The 13,314-nt window shown below is 41.8% G+C and overlaps 1 protein-coding gene across 1 annotated transcript in view; it reads left to right on the plus strand.

The window, feature by feature from the left end:
• Nucleotides 1-13,314, plus strand: part of SHC3 (SHC adaptor protein 3) — a 239,070-nt gene that overhangs the window by 64,884 nt on the left and 160,872 nt on the right. The gene's annotated exons all lie outside the window — the stretch shown is intronic.

Here is a 13,314-nt window from a genome sequence, read left to right on the forward strand (position 1 = left end):
GCGGAATCCTATAACTGTGTGCCTGTATATAGACGCCAAGAGGATGCCTCTGTGGTGCCTATTCTATAAAGGAAGGAAGATGCTTTTTTTTTCTTTATAGAGTACTTGCATAACCAGGTATATACATGCCAATAATTTATACACTTGCACTTAAGCCAGCCATAGAGCTTGTGTAAGTGCTCAAACCTAAATGAGTGTGTAACTTATACTATTCTTTGTAAGTGTGAGTCCTTCCCGTAGACCATCCAGACTCTGCCTATGTGTACCTATAAAATAGGTGCACATATTCACAGAATAGAGCTTAGGAATATATTTGACATATGCCATTACTCTAATCATTTACGTGCATAATAGACTGGGCTTTTTTGAGGGGGTACTGAGTACTGGCTCCTTTTCCAGTGTCTGCTAAAATTGATCCATGGACCCCAAATTTGTTGTACGTGCAGGACGTCAGACTCAGAAACAGAACGAAGGAAGAAGAGGACCTCGGCTGGCGGGGGTTGGGGTCCCCCGCCAGCAAAGGTAGCAGACGGCGACGGCGGGTTGGCGGCAGGAGGGGGGGTCAAGAGGGTCGTCAGCAGGGGGGTCCAGGGCCAAATCTACGGGGGCCCAGGCCCCCGTGGCCCCACGTAGCTACACCCCTGCCTGGAACTACCACAAGCCCAATGTGGCTGCTGGTGGTAGTTCCACCTGCAGCATGTGGCATTTCCGGTGCTGCTGATTAAAAAAAAAATACCGCAGGGGGTTACCACTAGGGTAGTGCGGGACCCTTACATCCACATAGCCACACGGCAATTGCAAGCTTACCGTATAGCCATCTGTTTTTTCATGCTTTTACCTGCTGCTGTAAAAAGGGCCCTGGCGCATGGCAAAAACAGCTGCCGTTGCTACTGCAAGGCTCTTTTTCCTGCATCTTGGTAAAAGGACCTCATTAAGTTTTGCAACCAAAGTATGGTAAGTGCAAAAACTTACCACCCTTTAGTAAACAGTCTCCCTTGTTAACTAAAGCCTTCTACAAATTCTCACAACAGTCATCACTGTTAAGGCACACACAACATGCCCCTTGCATGTTTAAAAGAGAGAGGTGAAATTACATGAGTGAAAGGAGTTTTTTTTTTTAAAGTAATCATAGAACAAAACACAAGAGTCTTTCCTCATACAGTAGAACTTAGAAACTTTAAGGAAAACTCTAAGTTCTAACTTGATAAAATGTTAAGAACAAGAGATTTTTCAAATTTATGAATTGCACATATGTAAGGCTTGAAAGCAAGTAGAAATCTTTAGGACTTTTCAGATTTCTTATCCTATAATAGGAACTAAATACATTTAAAGGTTACTCTACTTTCATTTTAAAGAGGTAATTGAGAAATCATATAAAAGAAAAGAACAGAGCAAGTGATATTTTATTATGAACCTGTTAAATTATCTGGCTAATTCTATGGTAGGAGCCAGAAGTGTTTCAAACTAAGCATGAAGTACCTAAAGTATAAAAAGAAAATTGCAGCTGTGGTAGAGATTTGTAATGCATTCGTTTATTTAAATAATTTATATTTTATTGAAATTGTATGTTAATTTGGGGAAACTCAGTGCTACATTTCAATTATTACATTATTATTAACAATTTATATTGCGTTCAAATTACTTTTTCCTCCCCAACTTCTAGGGGAACCAGTAATATACTTAAATTATTACAATATAGAGGATATTGGGTAGATAGTTTTTCTGCACCCCTGCTATGAGTGGAAATCTGTCTGAGGTGAAACATGTTTGGTCTCTTATAAAATAAAATAAAAAAGACAGTAAGAGAAGCCTTGTAATGCAGTCTATCCAGCCCAGAATCTGGAGGTTCTGGTGCACTGCTGCTTTAGTCAGGTCCTTTGGGGCATAACCATGCCTGTTTACTAGTTTTCTTATGTTTGTAAAATCTCCCAGTTACCAAATGACACCAAATGAATCCCATTTCCAAAAGTATAACTCCTGAGCTTATGTTTGGACCTGACTCAGGGCCCGATGATCAAAAGGAAATGTGGGTGCTAGAGGCCACTAGCACCGGACTAGCTCCTGCATTTACATAGCACCCATGATCAGTGGGCGTCTGGCTCTCAGGTATTCCACTCATATGATCAGAACACTACGCTTTGATCGTACTGGCCGAATAGCGCCTTAACCCTATGCCAGCTCGGAGCTGGTGATAGGGTTAAGGCTCTTCTCCCCCCCGGGTCTATGCTAGGCAGCCCAGGCTGTTACTGTCAGTCCTGGGAGTCCAGTGGACCCCTTGACCCCCCCCCAATGGCTTACCCTGGTGGCCTAGTGTCCCCCAAGCCCCCCAAGATGCCCCCCAACAGAAGGACATGGGGGGGATAGAGATCTGGTTCATCTCCAGCCCCCCTTACCCCCTTGACACTCAAAAAAGAATCCGTGGTGGCCCAGTGGACTACATACCATACCTCCCACCTGCCCTAGTAGTTTAGCGGTCGCCTCCTCCCGTACCTCCTTGTGTGATGGAGAAGAGAATAGCACTCCCACCTCTTCCAGTGCCGCCTCCAAAATGGTGGCTTTCTTCTCTCCCCAGTGCATCCTGGGATGTGCTGGGCGGGGCTTCCCACCAGCCCCCATGTCGTCTGTGAAGGGTATGGGTGCTTGGGAGGCAGGCACTAGGCCACCAGGGGGCACAATCCTCCTGCACTTTTCACCTGATGATCAACATTGCGCCTAAATTAGCATGTTATTAGTATTGAAGTTACAGAACAGCATGGAGAATTGATCATTGGCCCCAGATTGCCCTTTGCAGAATACTATTTTAATGCGCATTTCATGCCTAACTTTAGGCGCCAGCTTTTACACCTGCCAATAGTTGGTGCAAATGCTGGTGCCCAGCTAATGGCAGCTAGACGCTCGAATGCAAGTATTCTATAACATTGCACCTAAATTCTGGGAATGCCCCTGACTTGCCCATGCTCCTGCCATGGCCATGCCTCCTTTGGAGTTACATGCCATAAAATTTAGGCACACATGTTATAGAACAGTGCATAAGGCAGATCTGCACATAATTTCTAAGGACTGTCCATTAACATCAGTTAGCGCCTGATTAGCTCATTATTTTATGTGTGGATCTGTGATCCACGCTTGAGTTTGCACATCCAACTGTGGGCGACCTATCTAGAATCCAGCAGTTTATGCCTGTTTTACAAAGTCAACCTGGCAGCATATGTGCCTGTGTGCTATTCTATAACGCTGCATGCTTAAATTGTCTCGTGCACAACCCAAAAGAGGACATGGCCAGAGGAGGGGCATGGGGGGGGGGGGGGGGGGTCAATACTGAGGTTACACGCCAAGATTTGTACCAGGTTTCAGCAAGTATAAGTTCTCAAGCCCAAAGCTGGGCATGGGAATCCGTGCTAAGCGCTTTCTATAAGGGGCACTCAGCCCAGAGCACCCTTAGTGTGGATTTTTTTAATGTGCCATTTATTGAATCTGAATGTTTTACAAAATATTATATTCTGAGGTATAGGAATGTGACAGAAATATCCATCAAATGGTAACTGCTAATACCAAGGAGCAATATTGGGTTCTCTGCAGACTGACCAGAGCCACTGCTAATATAGATCTCTAATCTCCTTAATTACAAACTTTTCTCTGTAAAGGTAAAGATATCTAGCAGATATCTAGTAGGAATACAAAACAGCAATACAGTTATTGTCAGTAAATATAATATATGTAATCTCAATTTAGTAGGGTTAATCCAAATAACGACAAGATTGCAAATTCTCCATCCTGTAAACTGGCATGACTCTGCCTGACTTACCTAACTAGTGCAGCACTGCCATACAGTCTCCTATGTCGAAAACGTCTTTTCTTCACTCTGTTCTTCAGGTCTCCAACACCTCCTCTCTTTACACTGTAAAAAATAATACAGTCTAATTTAAATCAGGCTGTGTAGTTTTTGTTCTCAATCCTGCACCTGAAAATTCCCCTCAGCCAGGGGAGCCAACTTTTCAAAATTATTGGGGGTGCTAAACCAAATGGAAATTACCTCTCCCTGGATACAGTCAAGGAATTTGTTCAATATTGGGGGTGCTCAAGCACCCACAGAGTCAGCTCCTAAAAATAGCTTTTAATGGTTATCTAATATAATCAGTCTACTTTTGTAACAAAACAGGGTTTTTTTTTAAATTTTGCAGATAGACATTTGACTTGTGAGTCATATCACATAAGGGCTCTCGCACTTATTCAGCTTCAATGTACTGAAAATCTATTTCTCTTCAGTAGAGAGAAAATGTGGCATAATCAGTCAGGCTAAGATACCTCCCAGAGACACAAATAAATATAAAGTAAGATAGTTATTATAAGTGATATAGGTTAAGCAAAGAAAGATGAAACATCCTTATTAACAAACGAGGGATGTTTACATGTGGTATGGAATTTGACAGTAACACACTGTGGGCTCCTTTTACTAAGCAGGGGTAAGCCCAACGTGGGCTTACCGCTCACTATTATTATTATTATTAGCATTTGTATAGTGCTACCAGACGCATGCAGCGCTGAACACCTGACTCAGAGAGACAGTCCCTGCTCAATAGAGCTTACAACCTAAACTAAGAGAAGTACTGCCAGGCTACCGCAGTACCCAAGGGTACTTCCCACCCCTACTACACCGTCATTTCTGGTGCTACAAAAATTTATTTATTTTTGTAGCGCCGGACTGTACCCGTTGGTAATCGGGCAGTGTTGCATGCTGCCCGGTTACCGCCGGGTTAGCGCTGGAGCCTTTATTGCCACCTCAATGGGTGGTGATAAGGGCTTCCCCCTGAAATGGCCACGTGGCAAGTGCTTTACTTGCCGCCCAGCCATTTCCTGCAGGAAAGCGAGACCTTCCCTTTTACCAGTTGAGGCAAAAGGGGGCCTCGGCGTGTGTGTAAAACGCGGCCCCCTTTTGCCGCAGCTTGGTAAAAGGGACCCTGTGTTTGTATCTCATAGCGGCAATAAACAATGAAAAGATATTAGCAAAGATGCATTTAGAGATTCATTTTTGTTAGTGTTGTGCCAGTGTATTACTTATCTCATTATCATGTGGCCACTCTGTTCCCAAGTTTGTTGTGTTTAAGCTTATTCCAAAATCTGATATACTGCTCTTTGCAGAGGAATGAAAACTATTTGCAATAATAATAAAATGGTTCATAAAAAGACAGAAATGTTAAATAGAGAGTAATAGAATAGGGAAATGAATAGCTGCAGCTACTACCATCACTACACAGGGCCTACACCAGTCAAACCCCAAAGGCCTGCTTAAAGACATCCTTTCAGGCCAGACTTAAATCTAGCCAGTGTTGTGTCAGTATGGAAATAATGCAGGATGGAGTTCCTCAGGACCAGATCTAGGGCATAAAAGGCAGAAGGGTGGGTAGCATGTCTGAAAATGAAAAGGAGTAGTAAGGAAGGTCCCAATCCATTGTGGGAATGCACAACCTAAAAGAGGTTATGAAGTGTTAAACATTGAATTGATAAGATGGCTGGCCAGAATGAACTAGCAGGCTTAACCAGAGATTTTTTTAATTTCCTCAACTCTCCACTAATGTTGCCTAGAGATATGCTTAAGTTAAATTACAAGGAGGTCCCTAAGATTCCAGGGGAACTTATACCCCTAACAACAAGAGACTTCTGCATTCCAACAGGAGGCCTGGGAAGAATGTATGAGTATCTGAGGAGGATGCAGTAGTTGTATCCAAAATTTCTGGGGACAATCTGGATGGATCTGACAGAACTTCTAGAGCAGGGTTACCATATGTCCTCTTTTTGGACGTGTTCAGATATGTCCTCCAGGATTTTTAATTCTTAGGAAAATATCCTCTATTTCTTTTTTGTGCTTATGACCAACACACCTACCCACATAATGAGACAAACCATCTTTGGCCTATTAGTCCATCTGGACACAAGGGGGTGCTAAAGAGAGAGAAGGGCAATGCTGATCTCCACGCTGTTTCCCTGCTGGTTGAATCTCTCAAACAAATTTTGTTTATGCAGCACAACTTTAAGCATATTTCATGCAACGATATCTCAGAAGACAGCCAAAGTTGTTGTGTGTCTGGGGTCTTTTTACCCACTGTGGTATAAAGGGCCCTGGCGCTCGGGGAAAATGGCCCCCGCTATCAGCACAGGGCCCTTTTTCCCGCAGCTTGGTAAAAGGACCCCTAAATGAGCATATAACCATATAAATAAATAAATGAATAACTTGGATGAAACTATAAAAGCAGATAACAAATGAATACCTAAAAGCACAAATCAGCATAAAAGATAAATAAAACAGACTATAATCACCACAAAGAGACTGAGATGCATATCATCACAGAGGGACTTAGTAGTGGATACTCAATGACAAAGATACATATTATAAAAATACAGTCAGATCCAGTTCTTCTATTAGGAATGACAGTTTTAAATTCAAAGATTAAACGTTGCTCAGACTGGAACAACAAACTGTCCAAATCTCCACCTCTCCATGTAAGTTTGGGCTGTAGCAAAACACTACCCCCCCCCCCCCCCGATATTCAGCGCTATTTAACTGGCCAGAATGGCTGCTGACTGGTTAAATAGCACTTAACCGGCTGATGTTCAGCAGGGTATAACCAGCTATCCCTGCTGATTATTTTCAGTTAGGGGCTAGCAGATAGCCGATTATATCACCCGACTATCCGCTGATTTTTAAAGCTGTTTTAGCGGCCATATTTGGCCATGTGAAAATGTGGGATATTTTTGGCCAGTTTAAAGATAACCGGATAAGTCTGAATATTGACTTAGCCAGTTATCTTTAAACTAGCCCAAAATAAACTGGATATTCAATGCTGAGCTCAGCGCCAACCACTGGAGTTAGCCAGTCTAACTCCTGCAGTCTGAATATTGGTCCCTGAATTTATAATCCTCAAAGCAATATCTCATCTTCATCAAGTGTGTTTGTTGAACTAGAGGCTTGCCTTCAGCTCTCTGATTAAAATCCAAATGGGTATGTATTTTTCTTGTTGCCCAAGTACATTTTTGTAGATTGCTTTGGGGCTTATTTTGGAAAGAGAAAAATGTCCAAAAAGTCTCATAAAGCAGCATTTGGCCGAATTTCATCTGAAAACATCTAAATTGGTATTTTTGAAACATATTTTGCAGATATTTATCTATGCAATTCGTCTCCAGTACATCCAAATTGCAAGGGGACATGTCAGCATCATGTTGGGGACTGGCTTAGGGAGTACTTGTATGTTTTACAGTCATAATGGAGCAAAACAAAAACGTCTAGGGCTGAAACGTCAACATTTTGGTCTAGACCTGTTTTTAGAATGAATAAGGCAACAAACAGGCTTATTTTCGATAGTGATCGCCGGCCATTTCCCGACATAAATCGGGAGATGGACGGCGATCTCTCAAAAGCGGCAAACTCGGTATAATCGAAAATGGCTTTTTTGACAGCATCACCGCTTTCCCGTCACCTTGCCGGCAAAAGTTCAAGGGGGCCTGTTGGTGGCGTAGCGAAGGCGTGGCATGGGCGTGGCTACCAGATGGCCGGCTTTCACGGATAATGGAAAAAAAAAAAGTGGCGTTAAGCAGTATTTCGCTGGGTTTACTTGGTCCTTTTATTTTCACGACCAAGCCTCAAAAAGGTGCCCCAACTGACCAGATGACCACCAGAGGGAAAGGGGGATGACCTCCCCATACTCCCCCAGTGGTCACCACCACCCTCCCACACTTAAAAAATAAAAATAAAAACCTTTTTTGCCAGCCTCAAATGTCATACCCAGCTCCCTGACAGCAGTATGCAAAAGTCCCTGGAGCAGTTTTTAATGGGTGCAGTGCACTTCAGGCAGGCAGACCCAAGTCCACCCCCCCTACCTGTTACACATGTGGTGCTAAGTGTTGAGCCTTCCAACCCCCCCAAAACCCACTGTACCCACATGTAGGTGCCCCCCTTCATCCTTGAGGGCTATGGTAATGGTGTAGAGTTGTGGGGAGTGGGTTTGGGGGGGATTTGGGGGGCTCAACACCCAAGGTAAGGGAGCTATGCACCTAGGAGGTATTTGTATATTTTTTTTTAATTGTTAGAAGTGCCCCCTAGGGTGCCCGGTTGGTGTCCTGGCATGTGAGGGGGACCAGTGCACTACAAATGCTGGCTCCTCCCACGACCAAATGCCTTGGATTTCGCCGGGTTTGAGATGGCCGGCATTTTTTTCCATTATTGCTGAAAAACAAAACCGGATTTCAAACCCAGCAAAATCCAAAGCATTTGGCCGTGCTGCATCGTATTATCAAAAAAAAAAGATGGCCGGCCATCTTTTTCGATAATACGGTTCCGGCCAGCTATTGCGCCGCCGCCAAAATAGATCGCTAGCGAACTGTTTCGCCGGCGATGTTCGATTATGCCCCTCTAAGCCATGTAGACTACTGTAATGGAATCTATGCAGGATGCTTGGAACAAATCTTAAAGAAACTCCAGACTGCTCAAAACACGGCGGCCAGGCTTATATTTGGAAAAACGCGATACGAAAGTGCCAAACCCCTCCGTGAAAAATTGCATTGGCTTCCAATCAAAGAACGTATTGCTTTCAAAATCTATACTCTGGTCCATAAAATCATCTATGGCGAAACCCCGAGATACATGACAGACTTCATAGACCTGCCAACCAGAAACACAACAGGATCAACACGAACATACCTAAATCTCCACTACCCTAGCTGCAAAGAACTCAAATACAAATCAACCTATGCATCCAGCTTTTCCTACATAAGCACACAACTATGGAACGCACTACCCCAAACCGTGAAAACAACATATGACCACCTAAAATTCCGGAAAGCATTAAAAACCAACCTGTTCAAAAAGGCATACCTCACCAACCCAACTTAAATGCCGGCATCTTGCAAAACAACGAAACCAAAGCTTGTAATGGACACATAAGAACTCTTCCTCTCTATGATTCTCTCCCTATATGACTGCTACACTTGAACCTTACCCCACCAAAACATTATTGTATTTGTTCCTACCGGAATTGGCGATTGCCTTTACGGTACTATGTAAGCCACATTGAGCCTGCAAATAGGTGGGAAAATGTGGGATACAAATGTAACAAATAAATAAAAAATAAATAAAATAGTTTCTGATACAATCCCACAGAGAGATTGAGTTTGGTCTGGACCTTCACAGTCTCACAGTTGGGATTTCTCTGTGCTTAACCTGTACTTTCTTAAAGTCTGTGCTTATCCCATCCTTTAATTCTGTTACTAACTACTGTGGCTGTACCCACCAGCCTTTGTACAAAGAAATATTTTCCTATTAAGCCTATACCCTATGAACCTCATATCATGACCTACAACTTTTTTGCATTCTTGTTATGGATTCACATGTTCTCACCTATTCTAGGATGGTTATAATGAATTAAACAATGACCACCACACACATCAACTTAATCCATGTTTCTTATTTATTGACATTCATATTGAGATTTAAGTAATGGTATTTCTGAGTTCTTCTATTTCATACTTGATTGTTGGGCATCATTACAAAAAACTTCTCATCTTTATGATTGTATATCATTTATATCAGGTCTTCTCAACATCAAGTCCCATCGGGTTTTTTGGATATCCAAAATGAATATGCACGAGATAGATTTGCATACCAAGGAGGAAGTACATGCCAATCTATCTCATGCATAGTCATGGTTTTGCCACAAAGTAACCACTCTAATATATTATATTGCTTATATAATTTTTATTTTCATATTCTTGTAAGCCTTTGGCTCATCCTTATATATCAGTTTTTACCATGAAGTATTAGTACCTATTTTCTCCTAATCACACATGCAGTCATATCATCCACTCATCCCTTAATCAAATATAGTCTAACCTAATAACTCTCTTAGTTCAATGAACATATACACAGTTACACAAGCCCATGAATAAGACCACACACAAGGCATGAAATAACAGACTCAATATATTCTTCAATGCACCCTAATAGGTGCTCTAGTCCTTTTGTCAATCCTTTCAGTTCACTCTTTGACTCTTCTGAACAGTCTGTTTTTCAGTTGTATCTTAAATCTCTATTCGGTGATTAAGCAGCAGTTTGGTGTAAAAGTTCTTCAATGTTGTTCATGCCTTATTGTCCACTCATGTCATGCTGGAATACATATGACTCATCTCATCCCAGTCTCATGTTGTGCTTCAATTCAAAACTTTATAATTCGTACTTCACAAATACTGTGTAGTATCACCACTTATGGGTTTAATCACAGCTATGCAACCATCTTTCAACACCGTCAAACCCAACGCACTCGTAGCGTTTCACCCGAAGGCATCATCAGGGGTTTAACTGCGAGAAAATAGGATAAATATCATGGAAACCAAGTACAACCTACAATGACTAATATACAAATTTTATCTCTCTTTCTACACAAAGTACCTTTATAATTTTTCAGCAGCTCTCACAGGAACGACCCTCCACAGGAGTCTACATAAAAATGGCACCGCTGTACTATAACGCCAGCGCATGCGCTCTCTGCATTTAAGCCATTTCATGAATCAGTAACTCCTCCCCTAGTGTCAATCTTAAAACCCAGCCCAATCAACTTCTTTATTGAGGCCAGTATGCTGCACCTTACGCCACTCATATATGAAACGCTGTTCCGTGCACATCATTTTTTGCAAAATTGTCACCACCTTGCCCCACTCTGAATTGTACCAATACTATAAATTTAAATTGATCTATGGAATGATTGACATTAATCCAATGATCTACTGGTGGCATATCTCTTTTCTGTAAATGAATGTTGCTTAAATGCTGTGCCATGCGCAATTTAACTTTTTTTTACAGTTTATCCTATGTACCATAACCGACAAGGACACGCCACAGCATATACAACCATTTCTGTATCACAATCTGTGTTGTCCAGCAAGAAATATTTTTTTGGACACATTTGGTTAGGAATCTGTATCCATTCGGTTTGTAGTGCATAGGCACAATACACACATCTGTTACATATAGAGTGACTACCTTTTCTGCTCTGCAGACCCTTACCTTTCTGCAAGATTTCCCCAATGTTACTGCCTCTAGTGTAGGCATACCTAGGTCTTTCATTAAACCCCTCTAGAATACCTAAAATGGGCCAATGCTTGTTAATAATGTCTCTAATCCTAAAAATGCCCGGACCATTGGGCAGCATACATGTAATGCGATCATCCCTACTAGTACGGGATGCCCGGGGTGTTAATAACCAATCTCACTGAGCATTAAAAGCTCTTTTGGCTGCTCTGCGAATCACCTTATTCGGGTATCTTCTCTCAGAAAATCTATTTTGCATTTGCTATGCCTGTGCTACAAAATCCTGTTTATTAGTGCATGCCCTACGTACTCTCAAAAACTGCCCAATGGGTATGCTGTTTTTTTAACACTCGAGGATGGGAACTCTCATAATGAAGTAAGGAATTACGATCTGTCGGCTTTCTATAAATCTTAGTGGAAAACCGACCCAGTTCATAATTAATTTGCAAATCCAGAAACTGTATTTCTTTACCCCCCACATGGCGCCCTTAGAGATGGCCGTCCCCGTTCGAAAATGCGCCTCCATGTTTTCATTCCAAGGTCCAAATTATGGAACTCTTTACCCCCCTATCTCTGACAAATAACTTCTCTTCTACAATTTAAAACAGAGTTGAAAACTTTTCTATTTAGAAATGCTATATATAATACTAACCGATTTTGGTCCAAAGCATGGCAAATTCTCTCTATTTAATTTCACTGAAATTCTAACTCCTTCAAAGATAATATTTGGGTCAATAACATTGGATCACTCTTTGGATGGGTATGACTCTAAACTTTTTGACACGCTGATAGCAATAACTCTCAAATATATATTATCCAACTGGAAGAATAATTCACAACTTAATCTGCATTTTTGGTGGAATAATGTTTTACAAATTCATAAATATTGTACGGCCAAGATTGGTCATTTCCAGATGTCTCGTCATAAAGTTTGGTTCACATTTCAGCAATATTTGGAATCAAATTCTACTAGTTAGCCATCTGAGCACAATATTATGATTCCCCTTTTTCCCCTTTCTTAATTTTCCCCTCTGTCCTTAGTCTTTCCTTTTAAGTTATCATTTCTTTTTATACAACTTCCATTTTTGTATACCTGTTGTATACTTAACAAAAAGACAAAAAGGCACACAACTGCTTACAAAACAGTATATAAAAAACAACAAAGCAGTGGAATCAAATGCATTTATTGGAACAATACCCGACGTGGCCACGTTTCGCCCTCAGGCTGTGTCAGGGGTACAAACTATGAAAACAAAACACAAGTATAAAAACATATATAGCATTTGATTCCACTGCTTTGTTGTTTTTTTATACCTGTTGTATACTTACTTCGAATTTTTGAATTTTGACAGTAATCTAGTTATATGTTTGTTATCATATGGTTCTTCTAATGGAATGGAAGTTTGCTACAGTGGGGGAAATAAGTATTTGATCCCTTGCTGATTTTGTAAGTTTGCCCACTGACAAAGACATGAGCAGCCCATAATTGAAGGGTAGGTTATTGGTAACAGTGAGAGATAGCACATCACAAATTAAATCCGGAAAATCACATTGTGGAAAGTATATGAATTTATTTGCATTCTGCAGAGGGAAATAAGTATTTGATCCCCCACCAACCAGTAAGAGATCTGGTCCCTACAGACCAGGTAGATGCTCCAAATCAACTCGTTACCTGCATGACAGACAGCTGTCGGCAATGGTCACCTGTATGAAAGACACCTGTCCACAGACTCAGTGAATCAGTCAGACTCTAACCTCTACAAAATGGCCAAGAGCAAGGAGCTGTCTAAGGATGTCAGGGACAAGATCATACACCTGCACAAGGCTGGAATGGGCTACAAAACCATCAGTAAGACGCTGGGCGAGAAGGAGACAACTGTTGGTGCCATAGTAAGAAAATGGAAGAAGTACAAAATGACTGTCAATCGACAAAGATCTGGGGCTCCACGCAAAATCTCACCTCGTGGGGTATCCTTGATCATGAGGAAGGTTAGAAATCAGCCTACAACTACAAGGGGGGAACTTGTCAATGATCTCAAGGCAGCTGGGACCACTGTCACCACGAAAACCATTGGTAACACATTACGACATAACGGATTGCAATCCTGCAGTGCCCGCAAGGTCCCCCTGCTCCGGAAGGCACATGTGACGGCCCGTCTGAAGTTTGCCAGTGAACACCTGGATGATGCCGAGAGTGATTGGGAGAAGGTGCTGTGGTCAGATGAGACAAAAATTGAGCT

This window comes from Microcaecilia unicolor, chromosome 2 (assembly GCF_901765095.1).
Source record: "Microcaecilia unicolor chromosome 2, aMicUni1.1, whole genome shotgun sequence".
NCBI classification, from domain to species: domain Eukaryota; kingdom Metazoa; phylum Chordata; class Amphibia; order Gymnophiona; family Siphonopidae; genus Microcaecilia; species Microcaecilia unicolor.